This window comes from Sminthopsis crassicaudata, chromosome X (genome assembly GCF_048593235.1).
Source record: "Sminthopsis crassicaudata isolate SCR6 chromosome X, ASM4859323v1, whole genome shotgun sequence".
Lineage (NCBI taxonomy): Eukaryota > Metazoa > Chordata > Mammalia > Dasyuromorphia > Dasyuridae > Sminthopsis > Sminthopsis crassicaudata.
In genome coordinates this window covers 17,866,268-17,888,958 of record NC_133623.1, presented here as the reverse complement: position 1 = coordinate 17,888,958, position 22,691 = coordinate 17,866,268, and the positions used below count along the sequence as shown (strand labels likewise).

General features: G+C 35.5%; 1 long non-coding RNA gene across 2 annotated transcripts in view; it reads left to right on the top strand.

Moving 5' to 3' along the window:
- The window catches only part of LOC141548395 (uncharacterized), a 273,611-nt gene that overhangs the window by 132,121 nt on the left and 118,799 nt on the right, over positions 1-22,691 (top strand). The gene's annotated exons all lie outside the window — the stretch shown is intronic.

Here is a 22,691-nt window from a genome sequence, read left to right as displayed (position 1 = left end):
ATACAAAAATACACCTGCTTCACATAGCACTTATCGCTTATGTAGGATTCTGATGATTGTTGTAAACCTTCCAGGAGTTAAGAAACAAGCTTTTAAGGAGTGATTTAAAAAACATTGTTACCTAAATGAATAGAGAGTTGACTTCTGAGCCAGGAAGTCCTGGGTTCAAGTCGCTTGACCTCTTAGTATTACTGTCCCAGGCTACCTTGGCAGTATTTTTTTAGATTTTATGAAAGTATGTATGATATTCATTTTTGTTGATAAGCATTTTTAATGTTTGGGTTGGTGGGACAAGTGAGGCAAGGAACCTTAACCTTGGTGGGGATTTTGTGCTCCCCACCCCAAAATTGCATTGTCTGTACTTTATTTACTTTTATGTGCTGAGCGTGTATATGTTGTGTTCCCCCAAAAAAGTATAAGCTACTTGAGGGCACGGGCCATTCCAGGTTCTTTCTCTATGCTCTTCCTTTATCACAGTGCCTGGAATATGGTAGATGCCTAATGAACACCCATGGACTTGTATTACAGACTAATGCAATTACTTCAGTTCTAGTGTGAGACCTGCTTTCAGAGTAAAGGAGCCTATATCCATGGCAACAGTTTGTAGGCTAAAGAGAAGACAGTGAATCCAACTGTCTTAAATAAATGTAATTAAAAGTTACAACTCCTCTTATACCTTTTCCTAATTAGACTACCCTGTGAAAAATGTGCAGTGAAACCAGCCACATTATCTCTCAGAGGTTGATTGATAAGCAGGAGCTTACTGGGATCCATTTATTTTCATTATGGAAATAAAGATCAGCTATATGATGCTTGTTCCAGGATAATCTTCTGTCTGTGTTCTGATAAGGTCACCCAAATGCACTGGAGACACCCATCTGCTCCATCCTAGCCTCTGATATGCCTGAACTGCTAAAGAAGCAGCTTTCTAAGTGAACTGTGGACCACAGAGGTAACAAAAGGTTAGACAAACATAACAATAGCATGATCAGTCTCACAGTACTAGATTGTTAGTTCCACATAACTAACAGTCTATGGCTGGTCCTTTGTGAAAAAAAACATTTAACTACACTTTATGCCTTGTTCAGCAGAGTTCTCAGTGAAGTAACCTTTTGTCTTCCTGGAGTTTAAAGTCCTTAGATTTCTCAAGGAGATGCGCTTTTTTTTTTTTTTTTTTTAAATACAAGTCCAAACAGTTGTTTTGTTGTACAAAAAGAATCGGACTTTGAAATAGTGTACAATTAGCCTGTGAAAGAAATCAAAAATGCAGGCAGACAAAAATAGAGGGATTGGGAATTCTATGTAGTGGTTCATAGTGATCTCCCAGAGTTCTTTCACTGGGTGTAGCTGGTTCAGCTCATTACTGCTCTATTGGAACTGATTTGGTTCATCTCATTGTTGAAGAGGGCCACATCCATCAGAATTCTTTTCTTATTTTTCTTAAAAATAGCTGCTCATCCTTTCGTATAGAACAATAATATTCTGTTACATTAATTTACCATAACTTGTCCAGCTGTTCCCCAAATGATGGGTATCCCTTCAATTTCTAATTCTTTTCCACCACAAAAAGAGCTGATATTAACCCTTTTTTATGACTTCTTTGGGATACAGACCTATTAGTGGTATTGCTGGGTCATTCCTTTCTCTCCTAATTTACTTAAAATATCACCCTTTAATTCTAAATTACCCAATTTGACCTTGGTACAGGATATGATATGTTGTTCTGTCTAGCTTTTGCCATCCTGTTTTCTCATAAGTTTTTCTCAAATAATGAGTTTTTATTACAGAAGCTGAAGTCTTTGAGTTTATCCAACAGTAGATTACTATAAGGTTTTATTACTATGTCTTGTGTACCTATCCTACCTTGTACCTATCCTACCAATGTACCAGTATATTTCTTAGCCATGCCAAGTAGTTTTAATTATTGCTGCTTTATAATATAGTTTTAGTTTTGGTATAGTTAGGCTATCTTCCTTTCCATTTTTTCCCATTAATTCCCTTGATGTTCTTCACCTTTTGTTCTGTCAATTGAATTTGTTATTTTTGCAACTTGGTAAAATAATTTTTGTCAGTTTAATTAATATGGCACCAAAAAAGTAAATTAATTTAGGCAGAATTGTCATTTTTATTATATTACCTTGACCTACTCATGAAGAATGTATATTTTTCCATTTGCTTAGATCTGACTTCATTTTGTGAAAAATGTTTTGTAATTATGTTCAGATAATTCCTGGGTTTGTCTAGACAGGTAGATTCCCAGGTAGTTTATATTGCCTACAGGTACTTTAAATGGAATTTCTATTTTTATATCTTGCTGCTGGGCTTTGTTGGCAATATATAGACATGATGGTGATTGATTTGGGGTTATTTTATATCTTGCTAAAGTTATTTACATTATGTAATTTTTCATTTGATTCTCTAGAGTTCTGTATGTATACAATTATATCATCTGCAAAGGGTGATCGTTTTGTTTTCTCAGTGCCTATTCTAGTCCTTTCAACTTGTTTTTTCTTGTCTTATTGCTAATGTTTCCATTGCAACTTGAATATCAGTGCTGATATTGGGCATCTTTTTTTCACCCCTCATCTTTCTAGTAATGCTTTTAGTTTATCTCCACATATAATGCTTGCTGATGGTTTTAGTTAGATATTCTTATGTTAAGGTAAACTCCATTTATTTCTATGTTCTCTAGTGATTTTTGTAGGAAATGGTGCTTTATTTTGTCAAAAGCTTTCTTTTTCCTCTCTTAAGATAATCATATGATTTCTGTTTTATTAACACCAACTTTGCTGATAGTTTTCCTAATATTGAGCCAGCCCTTTATTCCTGGTATAAATCCCACCTACTCGTGGTGTATTATCCTGGTGATAAATTGCTGTACTCTCTTTGTTAATATTTTATTTGCACATATAGGAAAGTTGGTCTTTGATTTTTTTCCTTCTATTTTGGTTTTTTCTGTTTTAGGATTCAGCACCATATCTGTCATAAAAGAAATTTGGTAGGAGTCCTTCTTTGCCCATTTTTCCAAATAGTTTTGTAAATAATATTAGAATTAATTGTTCTTTAAAGATTTGATAGAATATACTTGTAAATCCATGTGGAACTGGGGATTTTTTCTTAGGGATTTCATTGATGGTTTAATTTCTTTTTCTAAAATGGGTTTTTTGTAAGTATTTTATTTACTCCTCTGCATATCTGGGCAATTTATATTTTTAATATCCATCCATTTCACTTAGATTTTCAGGTTTATGAGCAATTAGGCAACATAGGTCCTCTTTATTCTTTAATTTCCTCTTCATTGTTGGTAAAGTCAGCCTTTCTTTTTTTTGACATTGATACTTTGGTTTTCTTCTTTTTTAATCAAATTAAACAAACAAAGGTTTATTTGACTATGCCCCCCCCCCAACACACAAAATCAGCTCTTTGTTTTATTTATTACTTCAATAGATTTCTCACTTTATTAAACTCCCTTTTGATTTTCCAAATTTCTAATTTGGTATTTAATTGGATACTTTTAATTTTTGTCTAGGTTTTCAGTTAGGCACCAATTCCTTGATCTCCTCTTTCTCTTTTTACTCATGTAAGCATTTAGGGATGTAAAATTTTCCCCTAAGTATTGTTTTAGCTGCATCCAATAAGTTTTGGTATGTTGTCTAATTATTGTCATTCTCTTTGATGAAATTATTGATTATTTCTCCAATTTATTGTTTTATCCTTTCTTTAGGATTAAATTATTTAGGTTCCAATTAATTTTTAACATACTTTTCCCTTGCCCTTTATTTCATGTGGTTTTTATTGCATCATTATCTGAGTAGAGTGCATTTACTATTTCTGTATTTGATTGTAAGGTTTTTATGGCTGGATACATGGTCAGGTTTTTTTTTTTGTTTGTTTTTTGCATTTCAACCTTTGATTTTAATATAATTCTTTTTTTTTTGATAACTTTTTATTGACAGTACTTATGCATGGGTAATTTTTTACAACATTATCCCTTGCACTCACTTCTGTTCCGACTTTTCCCTTCTCTCCCTCCACCCCCTCCCCTAGATGGCAGGCAGTCTTATACATGTTAAATATGTTATAGTATATCCTAGATACAATATATGAGTGCAGAACCGAACAGTTCTCTTGTTGCACAGGAAAAAAATGAATTCAGAAGGTAAAAATAACCTGAGAAAGAAAACAAAAATGCAAACAGTGCGTTCCAATTTTTTCTCCCTTCTTCCTCACTGCCCTCCTCCCCTAGTCAGCCTGTATAGGTTAAACATCTGCAGTTCTTCTAAACATATTTCCACCTTTTTCATGCTGCACAAGAAAAATAAGATCAAAACAGCAAAAAATGAAAAAGAAAAAAGCAAGGAAATAACAACAAAAATGGTGAAAATACTATTGAGATCCATATTCAGTCTCCATAGTTCTCTCTCTGTCCATCACAGTTGACCGTAACATAATCTTATTGCTGTATACAATGTTCTGTTATTTCTATTCACTTCATTTAGCATCAGTTCATATTAATGCCTCCAGGCCTTTCTGAAAGCAGCCTGCTGATCTAAACAATTTAGTCTTAATGAATTATGTGTTTGTTTGTTTTCCTTTCCTGTTCATTTTTTATGCCCCTATTGAGTTTTGTATTTGAAAGTCAAATTTTCTGTTTAGCTCTAGTCTTTCCATCAGGAAAATTTGAAACTTCCCTGTTTCATTGAATGTCCACCTTTTCCCCTGAAAGATAATGCCTAATTTTTTGGGTAGTTGATTCTTTGTTGTAATCTAAACTCTTTTGCCTTTCAGAATATCATATTCCCTGCCCTTCAGTTCTTTAATGGAGAAGCTACTAAGCCCTGTGTACTGTTGATTGTGTCAATTTGATATTTGAATTGTTTCTTTCTGGTTGCTTGCAATACTTTCTCCTTGACAGGATTCTGGAATTTGGCTACATTATATTTTGGAGTTTTCATTTTAGGATTTCTTTTAGGAGTTGATCAGTTGATTCTTTGCCTGTTTTACTCTGTGGCTCTAGGATATCAGGGCAGTTTTCTTTGATGAATTATTGAAAGATATTTCCCAGGCTCTTTTTTTGACCATGGTTTTCAGGTAGTTCAATAATTTTAAAATTATCTCTCCTGGATCTATTTGCCATGTTGGTTACTTTTATAATGAGGTATTTTAGATTATCTTGTAGTTGTTCATTCTTTTGGTATTGTTGGATGCATTCGTGATGTCTAATTGAGTCATTAGCTTCCACTTGCCCAATTCTAATTAGTTAGTTAATATGCCACCTTTTCCATTTGGCCCATCTTACTTTTTAAGAAGGTGCATATTCTTCACTGGATTTTTGTCCCATTTGGCCAATTGTATTTTTCATGACTTGTTTTCTTCGCTCTATACTTCTGCTTCCTTTTCAAGCTGTTGTCTCTCTTTTTTTTTTTTTTTTTCGTGATTCTTCTTTGTAATTCTCATTTCTTTTCCCAACTTTTCTTCTTCCTCTCTTGGTTTTTAAAATTCTTTTTGAGCTCTCCAAAGCAGGCTTTTTGGCTTTGATACCAATTCATATTCCCCTTTGTGGCTTCACATGTAGGCATTTCTACTTTGTTTTCCTATTCTGAGTTTTGAGTTTTGATCTTCCCTTTAACCATAGTAGCTTTCTATGATTAGCATGCCTTTTCATTATTTTGTTCATTTTAAAAAAATTCAACCCTGCTCCTGGGGCACAAAGGGCACTGTCCCTACCTCTTTGTCCTGGGGACTTGGTGGCCCTTTCTAGTTGTGCGTATGGTCCTGGGGTTTTGGGGTTGACAATTTTCCTTTTGCACAGGAGCTGGAGGTCTCACAGTTGGCCTGCTGTGCCACTTGCCTGCTGAACCAGGACTAAGGAACTGCACTTGCTGATGTATACTGTGACTTAGAGCCTCCTTTCTGACTTGCCAATACACTATCTGTGCTGGGCTGTTCTCCCTATTTAATGAAGTGAGACATCACTTTCCTCAAATCCTTCTAAGGTATCTTAAACTGGACATTTGTTTCACTCTGTCTTTTTGTGGGTTCTCTCACTCCAGAATGTGTTTAGAGGCTTGATTTAGTGTTGTTTCCTAGGACAATTGCAGAGAACTCAGAGAAGTTCCTGGCTTCTCTTTGGCTCTTGCTTCTTCAATAACTCTAAGCATTTTGATGTCTTCCCAATATTAAATAAAGAATTTTCTAGATCTTCATAACCTCATCCAGCTATCACTCCATTTTTTAAAAAGTCTTGAATGCTAAACGTCTTGGGAAAGTTGTCTATATCTACTGCCTCCCAGAGCCCTTTCTACCTTACATCTTCCCTTACATCTTGTTATATACATCTTTGTTCTCTGAGATCCAGTTATAACAGCCTCCTTACTGTTTGTCCCACAAGGTACTCTTCCCAGTTGAAGGAATTTTTACTAACTTTTCCCAATGTCTGAGATTTCTCTACTGATCACTATGTGCTAGCTTCCCTGGTTTCTTTCTAATCTCAAGTCCCATATTCTGTATAAATCCTTTCCCAATTCTCATTAATTTAGTGCCATTCTTTTGAGGTTATCTCAAGTCAGTCTCTCTCTCTCTCTCTCTCTCTCTCTCTCTCTCTCTCTCTCTCTCTCTCTCGCACATACTCATGTCTTGTTTGTACAAAAGTTTTTGCATGTTATCTTCCCTTAACTTTTTTTATTGAAGCTTTTTGTTTTCAAAACATATGCAAGGATAGTTTTTCACCATTGAGCCTTGAAAAACCTTGTGTTCCAATTTCCTCCATTCCCTCCTACCCCCTCTCCCAGATGGCAGGTAATCCAACATATGTTAAACATGGTAAAAAATATATGTAAATCCAATATAGGCATATGTATTTATACAATTATCTTGCTGAACAAGAAGAATCAGATCAAAAAGGGAAAAAAATGAAAAAATAAAATGCAAGCAAACAACAACAGAAAGAGTGAAAATGCTGTGTTGTGGTCCACACTCAGTTCCCACAGTCCTCTTTCTAGGTGTAGATGGCTCTCATCATCGCAAGATTATTGGAACTGGCCTGAATTATCTTGCTGTTGAGAAGAGCCACACCCATCAGAATTGATCATTGTATAATCTTGCAGTTGCCTTGTTCAACAAAATCACACAGGAACTTTTTTTTAAAAAATTATATCCCCAGTGCTTAGCACAGTATCTTCACGTAATGGTTACTTAATAATGCTTGTTGACTTTACCAGATTTTTCCTCCCTCACTACCATCTTGTTTAATAACGTAACCCTCTTCCCCCCCTACTCAGCTGAGATAGCTACTGCCAATGGCCTTCTTGAAGAAATTCAGTGTCATTTTTGAATCCTCTTTGGTTTCCATTCACAATACCCTTGAACAGTCTATTCTTTTGAATAATTTTGCCTTCCTCATCTTCAGAGTAAGCACACACGTTTCTTTTCTTTCTCCTCATCTGTCCCTTCTCTGTCTCCTGGCTGGACTCTAATTCTCTTTCCAGCCCCTGAAAATGGGCATTTCCAATGGATTTTCCCAAATCTTCATTTCTTTTTACATTCTCTATCTTGATGATCTAAATCAATGTCACAGCTTCACTTCCTACCTGGGTGACACCACAAATTTCATTTCTAAACCTGGACTCTTTCTCAGTTCCAGAAACAGAGTCACCTCAGTCACCTACAGAATGTCCCTAGGTCATTTTCTGAATGGCATTTGGATATCTCTGTGTCAATATCCTAACTTAATACCTTTCCACTCAAACTCATGACTTGACTATTTTTCTCCTTGGCACCTATGTTCACTCTACCTCTTATGTTCAGGGATTGTGCTCAGCTTTGCATCTTTGCCAGTGCCGATTTGTGTAGAATTGGTGCTTGATCATAAAGTTTTCGATCAATTTTTTTTTCCTTTCCTTTTTTTTTTTTTTTTTTTTTTTAGAGAGATGGTGACTTAGATGGTGGTCACCTTATATCATTTTTCTGTATTTTTCTTTTCACAAGGTACTACTGGCTTCATCATTGAGATTGAAAAATTGATATTTCATCTGTGAGCATGATGGCAAATAGGAAAGAATTTAAGGGTTACATTCCTTTAATTCATTTAACATTCTGGGACTTGTTCTGTTCTATACCTGGTCTCATGCTAGAGTCAACCAATCATTGCAGGAGAAAAACTAGTGGAGTAATATTTCTTCAATTTATATTTATCTTTTATCTTCTTTACTGAAAATTTAGAATATGGTTGAACATTTGTAGCTGGGAAGGAACACTGTGTGCATGTGTGTGTGTGTGTGATGTACTGGTATGTTATGCATGTGTGTATGTGTATATATGTGTGTGTGCACATTACCCTATCTATGAAATTTTCTGTGAAGGAAAGAAATGCAGAATATGCAACAGTTTTTTTTAACGGTTGTAATTAAAGGACCAGGTGTCTCCCAGCAGCAGGAACTACCAAGAAGACAAAGCCGTGGAGAGTTGGAACTAGCTAGAGCAGATGGCGTAGCCTTTGTACCACTTTAATGTCGACTTTGCCTCATCTCTCTATAGGGCTTTGGAGGATGCATCCTTTTTCATTTATACATTTACATTAAAGCAAGACATGAAAATCCAAATGTAATTCTGCATCCCATGAATAAGTAAGGCCTTCCATATGTAAATGCTTCCAGCCATGTGCTAATGGTTCTAGGTAGAAGGCTCTGGAGTGCCTCCCTGATATATTGATACTGAGTAACAGCTCAGTCCATCCCTGAGCTGATGCTGTAAAATGAGGGGTCAGGGCCTTCATACTTAAGGCCCCATATCCTGATCACCTATCAACCAAAAAACAAAAACAGGACTATCAAAATGCCTGCAGCTTGTTCCGTAGGATCCTGAGAAAGAAAAGTTGTTTTCAGAATCTTCCATGAGTGTATCCTCAGTAGCCTAGTTCCCAGTTGCTCACATCCGGCTCTGAGCACCACAACCAATACATGGCCAGATGCAGGCCCATAGTTCCTCAGAGGACCAGTAGGCCTGTCTGCCATACGCCCACTGACTGGAAATCCATGAAGGGCATCACACCACCTGTGGTGTCAGCCAGTTCTACTTTGGAACCTCTCCTGTCAGGATCCTTTTATCAAGGCGAAATCTGCTTCCTTGTCACTCCCACCTATTGCTCCTTGCAAGTGCTCATGTGTGTGAAAGCTGCAAATATTCTTGTTTGCTGGTGGAGCAATAAGCACACCATGCAATTAGTCGCCATGTATTGATAACCAAGCATTAAGTATAATGGCTTAAACAGCTCTTCTGGATAATCCTCATTCATAAAAAAGGCTGCAATTTACATTGACTCACCCTCCTCACTGAAATCGTTGAATTTATCATTCTAAAATCATTTATTTTTCATTAGTATAATGGGGGAATTTGAAAGCAATTATTTCATAAGCGCATGCAAAAGAGTGAGGGGTTTCAGTGTTAATGCAAAGTATAATAACGTAGATCCCAAAAGCCAGTGTGAGATTAACCAAGCCAGAACAAAGGCAATTGAAGCTTTGTTTTGTAGGATGTAAGGATACAGTAGAATGGGTCACTAGGCTCCATTACTCAACTTATCTACATCCTTCATAGCCAGTGGTTAATTGCGCTGTTGATCAATGCGCTCGTATTACAGTCATATCTACATATTGCCGGCCTCTCCAGGCAAAAATTAGCCATACTAATGTTGAGCTTCATGAGGATGAAACAATTGGTTAAATGGGAGGAATGGATCAGATGTTCTGGTTTCATATGGACAGGTGGCTTTAGAGGAACCTGCACCAGTCCCACCCTCCCCTGCATTGGTGCACAGAATGGGAGACAACTTTCCTACTAAAACATTGCAAGTTCCTCTGGCCTTTGCACACTGGGAGTCTCATGCTTCTCCTTAAGAGATTTGTATCGGATTCGCTGGGCAAGAGTACAGAGTGCAGGTGTGAGCAATCAGTTCGCAGTCATGAAGCACTTGGATTCACATTTCTGCCACTGCCACTAATTCCGTACCTTTGGGCAAGCCACTTACCTTCAGTTTCCTTATTAGGATTACAATGAAAAGGATTATTATTCCGTTATGTTCTGCTGTTTATTAGGTGGTTGTGAGAACTGCCTGAAGTAGTGTTTAGGAAGTGCTTTGTAAGTCTTCAAAGTCTTGGAAAACTCTTTGAGTGCAGTCACAATGTGGGGGAGTCCATCACGACCTGCATTTGGAGATAGGAAGCCCTGGGTTCAAATTCTGCCTCACGTAATAGCTATTTGACTTCAGTCAAGTCACTTCCCTGTGCCTCATTTCTTTTCACTGTAAAAAAGGTGACTTAAACTCAGTGGTGTCTAAGGATGCTGCCACCTCTAAATCTCTGATCCTACCCATGAGGCATAAGAAGGGATAGCATAGCAACAAAGGACTTGAGTTGGGATGCCTGGGCTTACCTGCTAGTTTACTGTGTTTAACCAGCAATGGTTAGAGCACAGGACTTGGAATCAGAAATCAGCTCATTTTCATGAATTCAAATCCGGCCTCAAACACTTCCAAGCAGTGGGACCCTGGGTGTATCACTTCATCCTGCCTGCCTCAGTTTCCTCGTCTATAAAATGATCTGGAGAAGGAAATTGCAAACCACTCTAATATCTTTGTCAAGAAAACCCCAAATGGTTGGACTCAACTGACAATTGAGAACAACAAAACCTGTTTTCTGAGCTTCTTCTGCCTTCCTACTATGCGCAGCCCAATGCCCAACACACACACACACACACACACACACACACACACACACACACACACACACACACACACTCACACACTTTGCTTTATGGTATACCCCTGGAAAAGTCTTCAACAGCTCAGAAAACCAGGTAGCAAGGCTGTAGCTGCCAGCAAGAGGGAGCTCTGCAGCCCTCCCCCATTTCCATCTCCCTGTTTCCTCTAGTTCATTTACTTTGTAATGAAGAGCAGCCAAGTATAAAATACAAATAAACACTGCTCTCAATTAGGATGGAGCTATGCCTTCTTAATACTAACTGTCATCAAAGCTAAGGTGTTCTCACAGTATTCATCCAAGTGGGCTGTTTGCATATATTTAAAATACATACAGCCTTCCTGCTCTTAATGTTCACAATGTATTCACAAGGGGCGACTGCTAGTGTAGGGTGGGGGACACAGAAAGACCTGGTTTCAAATGCTACTAGTTTTTAGTTGTATCTCTAAGTCACTTAAGACTTTAAAACTCAATTAAATGCAGTAGTATTGTGATCTCTTAAAGAAATGAAACTTTATTTCAAATGATTTATTTTGAGAGTATTTACTGGGGGAGTCTGTTCTTTAGCTATAGCAGAAACCTGCTGGTCTCTTTCCCCCCACAGTTCTCTTTATGGTAGCCCAGGACTGCTCTGAGATTCTCCTGATGTCTCATAGGATCCATTAGAATGTCATTTAGAAAAAGTTAGAAGAGTATGATCTGCTTGAGGATAGGGGCTGTTTTCGCCTTCTTTATTGCTTCTAACCTTTACATAGTGCCTAATATATAACAAGCCCGTAACAAAATACTTGTATTCTAACGCCTTCACAAAAGAAACTATTTTTGGTGGAATGGATAAAAGAACCAACAACTTCTCTGTATGTTGTAATGTGCCATAGTGGGCTGTGGTCTGGGTTTGGAGTCAGGAGGACCAGATTTCAAATCCCTCCTCTTACTAACAACTACCCACTTGATATAGCACAAGTCACTTATTTTCTCTTTATTCCAGGCACATGGTCAAGATTTATGTTCTAGCATTTCTGCCTTGGTGGATGGGCTTTCCATTGGAGAGAGGTCCTTCTTATATCGTTGGAACGTACATCAATTCCTGACCTTGTTTGGAAAAAGCAAAGATGACAGGCTAGGTCAGTGTCCTGGGTTGGGACAATTAGAAATGGTTTGATCTATAGCAAGTTATCCTGAAATGTCTGGCCTTGAGGTTAGTGATATTGTGATCTTTCACCTGGAATTTTCCTAGGTTTGGCTCCTAAACTAATAATTTGCTTGGAAGTGCAGGGATAGAGAAGGTGGGCATATGTTCCCAGGGTTAGTTTAAGTAAGAGATATTTCATTTATAAAGTGCTTTCCTTTAAAAAATTAAAGTGTTTTCCTTATCTTTGCATTCCTAACAGTCCTCCTCTCTGGACCCCAAATACTCCAATAGTCAAAAAGCCCTGAAAAGGGAAAAGTGACAACGAGAATCCTATCTGTTGCCCCTTCCATCACTCGGTAAGCATTTATTAAGCACCTTTTTTGTGCCTGGCATTATGTTAGGCACTGGGAATACAAGAAAGGTGAAACACAGTCCCCTTCTTTGAAGAGTTTCCAAATTAATTGGGAAGAAAACATACAATCAAGTATTGTACAAGCAAACTACATACAAGAGAAATAAGAGAGAATCAACTGAGAAACTTGTTACGGCTTCCTGCAGAAAGTGGGACTTGAACTGGAACGTGAAAGAAGCCCAGGAAATTGGGAGGTGCAGATGAACGGGGAGAGCAAGCCTGGGGGACATTAAGGCAAGTCAGTGATTGGAGATGTGGCTGTGGACAGTGGACCAGGCCCTTACTCAAAGTAGACTAAAGGCTGTGTATTGGGTTGGGTGTGGGACTGAAGACCAAGACCTAAGTTGGTAGCTGCTTATTTTCTTTTCTAGCATGCTTTTAAGATCAGCATAGGTAAATCATCTACCTTCCAATCTCTGGATGTCACCTCATACTGCCTGAGTGGAGCTAAAAGCAATCGTTGCTCAGCCTGTAGCTCATTTCTGTCAAAACCTCAGACAGTGATGGCACGTTGGAATTACCAAAAACAAAACAAAACAAGTCTAGACATTGGGAAGAAGAAATTCAAGCTTCCAATAGCTCTTTCTTTTTATTTTATTTTATTTTATCCCAATGTACTCCATTTCCCAATTGACATAATGCCCTGCCAAGAAATAAGTTCCTTTGTAAGCACTGAGACTATCATCTATTCTTTTCATTTCACTTAAAATAATTCCCGTCTTTGAAATGTCATATTTTTGAGAATTTGTCAACATTTCACAATAGTAGCTATTTGCATCTGTTATCTGCCAAGAGAAATAACAGCATTTTTATTAATATGATATTAATAGTAAACATAATAGTGTAATAATAATAATATTGTGACAATAAGGCGCTGCATGGTTAATGCTGCTGCATGGTGATGGATAGGTCTCTTGGAGTCGGGTAGACTAACAATCCAGCTCTTCCTTTGACATACATGGCTAAGGATAAGTTCCTTAATCTTTCTGTGTTCCATGTAGATCTCTATGGAACAGCCATATGACCATCTTTGTGAAGGAAATTTCCACCCCAGGAATTTCTCACCCAAGTGAAATAGCATCTGCAGAGCAAAGCAAACTAATACTTAGTCATGTATTTTGATTCCTACAACTCAAATACTGTGGGAGTTATTGTACTTATTTTGTTTCTTTTTTTTTCCTTTCTTTCTTTCTTTTTTTTTTTTTTTTTTCCTTTTTTTTGCTGAGGCAATTGGGGTTAAGTTGCCCAGGGTCACACAGATAGGAAGTGTTAAGTGTCTGAGATCAAATTTGAACTTAGGTCCTCCTGAATTGAGGGCTGGTGCTCTATCCACTTCACCATCTAGCTGCCACTTTTTTTTTAAAGCTTTTTATTTTCAAAACATATGCATGGGTAACTCAGCATTGACTTTTGCAAAACCTTGTATTCCAAAATTTTCTCCCTACCCTTTCCCCTAAACAGCAAGTAATCCAGTGTATGTTAAGCATGTGCAATTCTTCTATACATATTTCCAAATTTATCATGCTGCGGAAGAAATATCAGATCAAAAAGAAAAAATGCAAAAAAACAACAACAATAAAAAAGGTGAAAGTACTATGTGTTTTTTTGTTCTTTTCATTTTATCATATTTTCATTCATTCATTTGCTTTTAATCTTTTTCATTAAAGCTTTTTATTTTCAAAACATATACAGGGATAATTTTTTACATTTACCACTAAAAATCCTGTTCTAATTTTTTCTCTCCCTTACCCCCCACTTCTACCAGTCTGCAAGTGATACAATATATGTTAAACATGTGCAATTCCTCTATACATATTTCCACAAAAATCATGCTGCATAAGAAATATCAGATTCAAAAGGGAAAAAAAAATGTGAAAAAACAAAATGCAAGCAACCGAAAACAAAAGTATCAACAAAAAGAGTGGAAATACTATGTTGTGGTCTACATTCAGTTCTCCCTGTTCTCTCTCTGGGTGCAGATAGCTTTCTTCATCCTAAGATTATTGGAAGTGGTCTTTGTTGAAGAGACTCATGTCCATCAGAATTGATCATCGTATAATCTTGCTATTGCCATGTACAATGATCTCCTGGTTCTGCTCATTTCACTCAGCATCAATTCACGTAAGTCTCTCTAGGCCTCTCTGAAATCATCCTGCTGATTGTTTCTTATAGAACAACATTATTCCATAACATTCATATATCATAAGTTATTCAGCGATTCCCCAAATAATGGGCATCCACATCAGTTGGAAAATGGTTAGGTAAATTGTAGTATATGAATGTTATGGAATATTATTGTTTTCAGAATGGTTGGATCCATTCACAATTCCACCAACAATATATTAATATCCCAGTGTTCCCAAATCCCCTCCAACATTCATCATTATCTTTTGCTGTCATCTTAGCCAATATGAGTGATATATAGTAGTACCTCAGAGTTATCTTAATTTGTATTTCTCTGATTAATGGTGATTCAGAGCACCTTTTCATATGACTAGAAATGGTCTTATTTTCTTCTTCTGAAAATTCCCTCTTCCTATCCTTTGAACATTTATCAATTGAAGAATGGCCCAAATTCTTATAAATTTGAGTCAGTTTTCTCTATATTTTAGAAATGAGGTCTTTATCAGAATCCTTGAATGTAAAAATGTCTTCCCAGTTTATTGCTCCTCTTCTTATCTAGTCTGCATTAGGTTTGTTTGTACAAAAACTTTTTAACTTAATATAATCAAAATTATCTATTTTGGGTTCGGTTATGATCTCCAGTTCTTCCTTGGCCACAAATTCCTTCCTTCTCCACAGATCAGAGAGTTAAATTATCCTATGTTCTTCTTATTTGTTTATATTCTCACTCTTTATGTCTAAATCATGAATCCATTTCGACTTTATCTTGGTATATGATATTAGATGTGGGCCAGTGCCTAGTTTCTGCCATATAAATTTCCAATTTTCCCAGCAGTTTTTATCAAATAGTGAGTTCCTATCCCAAAATCTTGGGTCTTTGGGTTTGTCAAACACTAGATTACTATAGCTATTGAATTATTTGTCCTGTGAACCTAACCTATTCCACAGATCAACTACTCTGTTTCTCAACCAGTACCAAATGTTTGTTGTTTTATAATATAGTTTTAGGTCTGATACAGCTGGGCCACCTTCCTTTGCATTTTTTTTTTTTCATTAATTCCCTTGAAATTCTTGACCTTTTCTTCTTCCAGATGAACTTTGTTATTATTTTTTCAAGCTCTGTGAAGTAATTTTTTTGGGGAATTTGATTGATATGGCACTAAATAAGTAGCTTAATTTAGCTCATTTTTTCATTTTTATTATGTTAGCTCAGCCTATCCATGAGCATTTGATATTTTTTCAAGAGATTAGATCTGACTTTATTTGTGTGGAAAGTGTTTTGTAATTGAGTTCATAAAGTTCTTGACTTTCCTTTGGCAGATAGATTCCCAAATATTTTATATCATCTACAGTTAATTTGAATGGAATTTCTCTTTTTATCTCTTCCTGTTGGACTTCCGTTTATTCCTGTAATCTATAGTGTTTTTTAGTTATTGGTATTGGATGTTATCAAATGCCTTTTCTTCCTCTATTGAGATAATCATTTGATTTTTGTTAGTTTGATTATTGATATAGTCAGTTCTGCTAATAGTTTTCCTAATGTTGAACCAGTCCTGCCTTTCTGGTATAACTTCTACTTGGTCGTGGTATATTATCCTGGGGATGATTTTCTGTATTCTTTTTGCTAATACTTTATTTCAGATTTTTGCTTCAATGTTCATTAGGAATATTCATCTATAATTTTCTTTCTCTGTTTTCATCCTACTTGGTTTAGGTATCAGTACTATGTCTACATCATAGAAAGAATTTGGTAGGACTCCTTCGTTCCCTATTTTTAAAAAGAGTTTATATAGTATCGGAATTAATTGTTCTTTAAATTTTTTTGGTAGAATTTACATGTAAATCCATCTGGCCCTGGAGATTTTCTTTAGGGAGTTGATTAATAGCTTGTTCTGGTTTTTTTTCTAAAATGGGACTATTTAAGTAATTCATTTCCTCTTCTGTTAATCTGGGCAATTTATATTTTTGTAGATATTCCTCCATTTCACTTAGATTACCAAATTTATTTACATGTAGTTGGGCAAAATAACTCCCAATTATTGTTCCAATTTTCTCCTCATTGGTGATTTTTCAACAATCAGATGGTTGAGGCCAGTTTCAATGATTTCATGATGAAGAGAGCTATCTACACCCAAACAGAGGACTGTAGGAACTGAATGTGGATCATAACATAACATTCTCGCTTTTTTTGTTGTTGTTATTTGTTTACAGTTTGTTTTCTTATTCCTTTTCTTTCCTTATTGATCTGATTTTTCTTGTGCAACAAGATAATTGTACAAATATGTTACATATATTGGAATTAACATATAGTTCAATATGTATAACACGTATTGGATTACTTGCCATCTAGGGGAGGGGGAGTGAGGGCGAAAGAAGGGGAAATTTGGAGCACAAAGCTATGCAAAGATTGATATTGTAAACTTTCCGTGCATATGTTTTGAAAATAAAAACCTTTAATAATAAAAAATAAATACAAATTAAAATAGCCCTCCAAAAATGTATTAGTAAATGAAATGATAAATGAAAAGAAACTGAGTGCATGCCCATTAGTTGAAGAATGGCTGAACAAGTTATAGTATATTAATGTTATGGAATATTATTATTCTATAAGAATATGATCAGCAAGATTATTTCACAGGGGCCTGAAGAGATTTACATGAACTGATGCTGAGGGAAATGAGCAGAATCAGTAGATCACTGTACATGGCAACAAGAAGATCATACAATGATCAATTCTGATGGATATGGCTCTTCTCAATAGTGAAATCATTCAGGCCAGTTCCAATGGTCTAGTGATGAAGAGAGCCATCTACACTCAGATTATAGTTGGAGCTGAATGTGGACCACAACATAGTATTTTAACTCTTTTTGTTGTTTGCATTTTTTTCTTTCTCATTTTTTTTTCCTTTTTCGATCTGATATTCTTGGTCAGCATGGTATTTATAGAAATATGTATAGAGGAATTGCAAGTGTTAAGCATATATTGGATCACTTGCTGACTGGGGGAAGGTATGGGAAGAAAGGAGGGAAAAATTAGAACACAGGGTTTTATAGGGGTGAGTGTCAAAAATTATCCATGTATATATTTTGAAAATAAAAAGCTTTAATTAAAAAATTTTTTTAATATTCACTTGTAAATCTCTCTGGCCCTGGAAATTTTTTTCTTAGAGAGTTCATTAACAGCTTTTAAAAATTCTTCTTTTTCTAGCTTTTTTATTTGCAATTTATTGATCTGTTCTTTATTTTATTAATGTAAATATCTATGGTTGTAAATTTTCCTAAATTCTATTTTGGCTCCATATCAGAACTTTTGGTATGTTGTCTCATTATTGTCATCCTTTTTAATTAAATTATGGATTGTTTCTGGGATTTGTACTTTGACCCATTGATTCTTTACAGTTAGAATATTTAGTTTCCAATAATTTTTAATTTATTTTTCCATTGCCATTTATTGAATGTACTTTTTATTGCATTTGAATCTGAAATGGATGCATTTAATATTTCTCCAACTTAGTATTTGATTATTAGAATTTTATGTACTCATACATAGTCAATATTTGTTTATATTCCATTTACTGCTGAGATAAACATATTGTTTAATGTCTTCACTCACTTTTCTCCAGAAGTCTATCATATTTAGCTTTTCTGTAATTCAATTTACCTCCTTAACTTTTTTCATGTGCATTTTATGGGTAGGTTTATTTATTTCTGAGAAAGAAAAGTTGAGTTCCTCCACTAATATATTTTAAAAATTTCCTTCTGAAGGGAAAGGGACCTGTATGTACAAGAATGTTTGTGCAGCTCTCTTTGTAGGGGCCAGAAACTGGAAACTGAGTGGATGCCCATCAATTAGAGAATGGCTCAATAAATCATAGTATGTGAATGTTATGAAATATTATTGTTCTGTAATGGATGATTTCAGAAAGGCTTGGAGAGACTTCCATGAACTGATGTTGAATGAAATGAGCAGGGCCAGGACGATCATTATATACTTCAACAACAATACTATATGTTGATCAATTCTGATGCATGTGGCCCACTTCAACAATGAGATGAACCAAATCCATTCCACTAGAACAGTAATGAATTGAACCAGTTACACCCAGCGAAAGAAATCTAGGAAATGAGTGTGAAACACTACATAGCATTTCCATTTTCTCTATTTTTGTCCACCTGCATTTTTGATTTCCTTCATAGGCTAATTGTACATTATTTTCAAACTCCAATTCTTCTTGTGCAGCAAAATAACTATGGATATGTATTTAACATATTTAACATGTATTAGTCTACCTGCCATCTGGGGGAGGGATTGGGGGGGAAGGAGGTAAAAAATTGGAACAAAAGGTTTCACAATTGTCAATGCTGAAAAATTACCCATGCATATATCTGGTAAATAAAAAGCTATAATAATAATAAAAAAAGAATTTCCTTTTGAAAGTCACTTAAATTTTCCTTTAAGAATGTGGATGTTATACCCCTTGGTGCATATATGTTTAATATTGATGTTACTTCATTGTTTATGATACATTTTAGCAAAGTATAATTTCCTTTAGGTCTATTTTTTGCTTTTGCTCTGTCTGAAGTCATGATTACTACCGGGTTTTTTTTTTTTTGTTTTTTTTTTTTTTTTTTTTTTTTTTTTTTTTTGTTTATTTGTTTTACTTTAGCTCAAACATAATAGGTTTTTTTTTACCTTTATTCTTTGTGTGTATCTGTGTTTCAAGTATGTTTTTTTTTTTTTTAACAACATTTTGTGGGTTTCTGGATTATAATATGATATGTTTTCTGCTTTGGTTTTATGGTTGAGTTTATCTCATTAACAATCACTTATAATTACTTTGTTATTTCCCTCCATCCTACTATGCCCATGTTTTACTCAATTCTCCCTTTCCTTTAACCTTGTACCTTCTCTTCAGTGTTTTGCTTCTGGCCATGACCTTGCCAATCAGCCTTCCTTTCTATTAGTTTCCCCCCTTTCTTTTCTAGTTCATCTATATCCCACAGTAAAATAGATCCCTAAATTTAGAAATAGCTTTCTATACCCAACTGTACATGTTTTATTTTCTCTTTGGGCCAATACTGATGAGTGTAAGATTCAAGTGATGTCCACTCTCCCTGTCTTTTCCTCCACTGTGATAGGTCTTTCATTCCTCTTTATGTGAAATAATTTACTCCTTTCTACTCTCCCATACCTCTTCTCCCAGTGCGATCCTCTTTTGACCCCATAATTTTTTGGATGTCATTCCATCAAAATCAACTTATATCCATACCCTCTTTCTATGTATACTCCTTTTTTTTTTAAATTATAGCTTTTTATTTACAAGATATATGTATGGGTAATTTTACAACACTGACAATTGCCAAGCCTTTTGTTCTAATCTTTCCCCTCCTTCCCCCCACCCCCCTCCCCCAAATGGCAGGTTGACCAATATATGTTACATATGTTAAAGTATAAATTAAATTCTCTGTATACTCCTAATTGTCCTAATAGCAATATACTTCTTTAGAGTTAAAAATACTATATTCCTGTTTAGGGATGTAAATAGTTTAACCTTATTTAGTCTTTATTGTTTTTCTCTTTTTTGTTTACTTTTTTATGCTTCTCTTGAGACATATTTAAAAATCACATTTTTTTTCTTGTTCAACTCTGCTCTTTTCATCACTTATTTCATCTATTTCATTGTATGTCCATTTTTTTTTTCCCTGAAGGATTTTATATATATACATATATATATATATAAAACTTTTGCTGGTTAGTTGATTCTAGGTTGTAATCCTAGCTCCATTGTATTCTGGAATATCATGTTCTAAGCACTCTGATCTTTAAATGTAGAAGCTGCTAAATCAGCTGTAATCCTAACTGTGGCCCCATCATATTCAAATTGTTTCTTTCTGAGTTCTTGGAGTATTTTTTCTTTGATTCAGAAGCTCTGAAATTTGGCTGCAACATTCCTGGGAATTTTCCTTTTGGAGGTCTGTTTCATGAGGTAATTGGTGGATTCTTTCAATTTCTACTTCCCCTGTAGTTCTAGGGAATCAAAGTAGCTTTTCTTATTAATTTCTTGAAATATGATATTCTGGTCTTTTTTTTTTTTCCGACATGGATTTCAGGTATTATCTCTTTTGGATCTGTTTTTTAGGTCATTTCTTTTTCTAATGACATATTTCCCATTTTCTTTTTCTTTTTTTGTTTTTCTTTTTTCATTCTTTGGATTTTTCTGATTGGTTTTTGATGCCTCTTGAAGTTACTAGCTTCCACTTAAATAATCCTGATTTTTATTGAATTATTTTCTTCAATTAGCTTTTTCACCTCCTTTTCCATTTTACCAATCCTAATTATTAAGGAGTCATTTTCTCCTGGGATTTTTGTACCTTTTTTTCCTTTTTTCATTTGGCCAATTTGGTTCTTATTTTTCTATGCTGTCACTTCTTTTTAAAGTGTTGTTTTGTTCACTGAATTCTTTGCATATTTATCCCTATTTGTGTTTGTTTATAACTCATTTCTTTTCTCAATTTTTTGTCTTGATTTACAAAAAAAAATTTTTTTTTGATTGACTTAACCCTTCTCATTAGTGCAGTGGGTTTTTTTAAATTTTTTTAATTTTTAACAAAAATTTTATGTAATTTTCCAGCATTGACAATTGCAAATCCTTTTGTTTCAACTTTTCCCCTCCTCCCCACCCCTTCCCCCAGATGGCAGGTTGACCAATACATGTTAAATATGTTAAAGTATAAGTTAAATACAATATATGTATACATGTCCATACAGTTATTTTGCTGTACAAAAGGAATTAGACTTTGAAACAGTATATAGTTAGCCTGTGAAGGAAGTCAAAAATGTAGGTAGACAAAAAATAGAGGGACTGGGAATTCTATGGAGTGGTTCATAGTCATCTCCCAGAGTTCTTTCTCTGAGTGTAGCTGATTCAGTTCATTACTGCTCTATTGGAACTGATTTGCCTCATGTCATTATTGGAGAGGGCCTCGTCCATCAGAATTGATCATCATATAGTCTTGTTGTTGCCGTGTATAATGATCTTGTGGTCCTGCTCATTTCACTCATCATCAGATCACGTAAGTCTGTCCCGGCCTTTCTGAAATCATCCTGTTGGGCATTTCTTACAGAACAATAATATTCATATTCAGAATAATTATATTCATATACCACAATTTATTTAGCCATTTTCCAATTGATGTGCATCCACTCAGTTTCCAGTTTCTGGCCACTACTAAGAGGACTAATGCAGTGGTCTTAAGGCAATTCTAAAGAACTCATGATAGAAAATGTTATCCACATCCAAAGAAAGAACTATGGAGTTTGGAGATCAAAGTATAGTATTTTAAATTTGTTTTTTCTTTCTTTTTTGTGGTTTTCCCCTTTTGTTCTTTTTCTTCATAACATTAGTGCAGAAATATATTCACATGATTGCATATGTATGATCTATATCAGATTATTTGCCATCTTGTGGGTGGGGATGGGAGGGATCAAAATTTGGAGCTCAAATTATACGAAATGAATGTCGAAAACTATCTATTTGAGATCTCCCTGGAGTTCTTTTTGGGTCCCAAACCAATTTACATATTTCTTTGAAGTTTTGCCTGTAGGTATTTTGACATTGTGTCCTCTTTTAAGTTTGCAATTTGATCTTCTTTGATGCCATAGCAACTTTTTAATAATCAGGTACAGTTTTTGTTTGCTATGTTTTCCCCAGCCTATTTTATAACTTTTAAAATTGAGTTCTTTTTCTGTGATAGAGGCACCACTGTCACAAACTTTTTGTGCTGTAGGACTGGAAATTTCCATACTTCTGTGCCAGTCAAGGGGCACTGGTCACTTGCTACTGCCCCAAGGTCATGGGGGGGGGTGGGAAGTCTGCATTGCTGCCCTATACTGGCATTTGAGTCTTCCTGATGACTTACTGGGGTGCAGCCTCCTGATTGTTTTGAGTCATTTTATAGTTTTTTGTAGGTGAATTTGGGAATGTTTAGATAATTTTTCTTACCTTATTCATCCATCTTGGATCCCAGAAGTGTCCTATTCTTCTTTTGAACAAGTTCTTTTCTTCAGCAAATTTTTGTCACTCTTTTATCATTAGACTAATTCTGTTTAAGGTGCTATTTTCTTCAAGAACTTTTTTTGCCAAGGGCAGTTAGGTGGCACAGTGGAGAGAACATAAGCCCTGAAGTCAAGAGGACACTTAACACTTCCAAGCTGTGTGATCCTGACCAAGTCATTTAGTCCCAATTGCCTCAGCAAAAACAAAACAAA